We start from the raw sequence: 3,658 nt of genomic DNA, 5'->3' as shown, positions 1-3,658 counted from the left end.
ATATGTATGTACATACAAACGAGCACCAATTAATTTTATTTAAAGAATGGCGTGTCGTCTATTTCCGGTGTAGCAAACGTAGTACATGGGGCGACATCTAGATGTCATCTACCTCGCCCTATTCACTATGCTTTTTGATAGGAGCTTTTCAAAGCTTTGCTTTATGGTGTCGGACACACAACATTGAAAGCTTCTGGAACACAACATTGAAAGTTTCTGGAACACAACATTGCAAGTTGATAAAAGCGTTGTAAAATAGTTTTTCTTTTTTAAATTTAAATATAAAGGGCTAAGCAAAAGACACTGCTTTTGGAGAACATATATTTTACGAAAAGTCTGTGAATTTATTTAACATTTCTATCTGAATTAGATGTTTTACTATACAGGAAAAACCAGAAATCCTAACAAAGCACAAACAATAACAACAATTAGTTGTTTATTATTAAAAAATTCAAAATTCTCCTTTCACGGGTGGGACACGCACGATTTTCTTCATGAAATGGAGCTTCTAGTGAGATTCATATCAAAGGGCTTAGGTATGATAAATGTTAGAGGCCAAATACAAGATCAATTCACCCATTCTTATCACAGTAGGGTCATCGTAATATTCAGGATATACTGCTGCCCTCAGGATTTATTTTAGGGGTCAATAGTTATACCAAACGAAAGCTAGAAGTCGCCAGGATGATGTATTAAAATGCATGGGAGAATGAATTATTTGCAAACGCATGACATTTTATATGCCTTTTCCAAATGCACTTCTGCTCGGTGCATTTGATTGCAATGAAATTTCGAATGTGCCTTAATGATTTTCAAGTTTGTTTAGACTGGCTATGTATGTCTGGCTAACACTAACTACAGGTTAAATATGGTAGTCGATAGCGATGTCTAACCTGCTGTTAGTGTTAATCAGACATTGAGTAACCGGCCCTAAGAGTGGCTGGAGTTGAGTTATTTTTGGAAAACTGATTTCATGGAAAAATCAGGCTCAACTTTAGCTATTCTTTGGTAGAACCATAGAAGGTCAGAAAAGTTATCTGCATTAGAATACTTGTACGCAGATACATAAATATATCGTTGTCACTTAAATGATATTTATTATATTGAAGTTATAAGTTAAGCGAACTTCTAGGTTTTCTAGGTTGCAACTTTAGAGGTAATTGTTAGTATTGACTTTTGGATTGTTGTTAAGCAACCCTCATCATAGAATTCTCTCTATGATAATAATTCCTCTCTATGATAATAATGTTTACCTTGACTTTTCGAGTTAGCCACGCGAGATTTTTTACTACATCGCTTAGCCCATCAAAAGTATTATGGTGTTTAGTCAACCTGAACAACAAAGTTTTGTGGCATTAAACATAGGTTTGAAACGTTAAACTGGTCTTTTTATTGTTCGGCAGCATTAGAAAAAATTTATAACTGATTGTCACGGACGGGACACGATAAAACGTTTCAAAATCTCTAAAGTAGGCACTTATAACATAATAAAAGAAATGAAATAGGGCTGCATAGTATAAACACACTCTAGTTTTGAAATTATAGAAAAATTCCCTTAAGTAGTGACTAAGCAATACAAAGTTTAAAACTTTTTCGTCACGGGTGGGACATGCAAAACCGTAGTGATTTCATCCCATTATATAACTTAAATGCCTATTTTTCTTCAATGCCATGTAGCTTCTTTGGGACGAAGAAATATCGAGACATTTATTTCCCAAGGCACATAAATACAGGTAGAAGCCAATATGACGCTGATCTCATGAGAACCTAACCTTTAAACTTCATCTTGTTTTTCTTTTATTTCCTATATTTCGTTACGCTTTGAATGTCATGTCGTTGTTTTTTTTTTAATGTTCGTTAATAACAAATTTTAATTAACATTGTAATGTTGTGCGGTTTATACTTAGTGTATGTGTTAAAAATGCAACACTTGAAGCGTTGTTTTTTATGTGGTGTTAAATATAAAGCAGATACCACTAATTTTTTTAACGTGCGTCAATGTCATTGGCGTAAGGAGCGTTGCGAAATCAGCTGTGGGGCAGAGCTGCAGCGAAATGCCTTGCTGTGCGTTAAACATTTCAAAGAAGCAGATTTCGCAAATACACCGGGAGGTACAGTAAGGACACGTTTGATGCCAAGTGCAGTTCCTATGACCCTTATGCCCAAAAATCCCTCCAACAACGCAACTCATAAATCAAAAACTGAAAATAACATACATGTTAACAAATTTTAACTAAAGAAAATAAATAAATAAAAATGAACTTCCAATTTACTTAAAAACGTCAACCAGTGAAATGTAAATTTTTATTTTTCCTTACGCACGCTCATTTTTATTTTTGCTCTCCCGAAAACTTTGACTTTTGTAGGTTTGACGTCAAATTGGCTTCTACCTGTTTTTATTGTACCATGTTTATTCCCCACTTCAAAAAAAATAATAACTTTGTAAACACTTGATTTTGCAGAGCCTTCTGTATTAAGAAATATTGTCGTATTCAATTACTTCTCTAATGTTAAAGTTTTGAGTGCATTTACAATGTAATAAAATAATTTAACTAAATTTGTTCTTCGAAAATACGTTTATTTGAGGTATTTGCATTGATTCATCAAGCATTCCATGTTCAATAAGTTACTTTATAATTGGGCACAAAGTTTCACTTACTCATGGAATACCCTAAATGTGTAGCTCATTATACATATAACACCGCGCGATAGTAAATTTTAAACACAAATATCAACATATTCGCGGGACCATGGGCCAAATATAGTAAAATTGCATTCTTAGTTTTTCACTCTGACGTCAGTAATTCAAAAATGATTTAAAAAATTCAGATAAATGTGCTTAGAGAAGAAGTATGGGTATAAAATGAATGAGGAAAGCCTGTATAATTTAAACAGATTCAAGTTTCTGGTGCAGAAGGGCTGGTAAATATTAAAAATGTCATTTTAAAATCTTATCCATGAAATTTCGCAATATTTGTTTTTGAAAAAATTATATGTTAAAGGGTTATATTAACTCGATAACATCCTCGAATTTCATTCTTCCAACTTTGTCACCTTAAAAATTACCTATTCGTCCTTGTGAATCCAAGAAATTTTAATTTTTTAAATTCTAAAGAAACTTCCTATTTCATTTGTTACCCATATTTTTATTCTACATTGCATTGGATTTTTTTTAACAATTTTTGGAATTAATCATATCTTTGAAATTACAAAGTCCTTCCAAATAAATCCTGCGGTCAGAGAAAAAAATAAAAACGCCACTTTAAATAAAAAGTAGGTTTCAAACCCATTTATTTATTATTTATTTCATGGTAGGAGAGCTTCTCAAACAACATAGGAGCAATTTTTTCGGTTCAAGTTGAAAAGTAATGAATAATGAATTGATTGAGAACGAATGCATTATAACAACATTTAACGAATAGCGGGCATACAGCCGACTTTGAAAACGCGTAAAAAATTAGATGTGGAGAACAGAGATAGAACGCGACTAACATTATAAAGTTTGCGAATACAACACAGAATGCAACGAATTTTAAGGAAGACGTCGACAATATAAATTCCGCATATAGGATAACAATAATGGTCAATAGGAGAACAGACGAGCGGAAGTGCACTTAAATATAAATAAGTTGATATCAGTGTGTATTTTTGTTATATT

This window comes from Rhagoletis pomonella, unplaced genomic scaffold (genome assembly GCF_013731165.1).
Source record: "Rhagoletis pomonella isolate Grant_MI unplaced genomic scaffold, Rhpom_1.0 Rhpom_scaffold_00064, whole genome shotgun sequence".
NCBI lineage: Eukaryota > Metazoa > Arthropoda > Insecta > Diptera > Tephritidae > Rhagoletis > Rhagoletis pomonella.
This window is presented reverse-complemented; position numbering follows the sequence as displayed.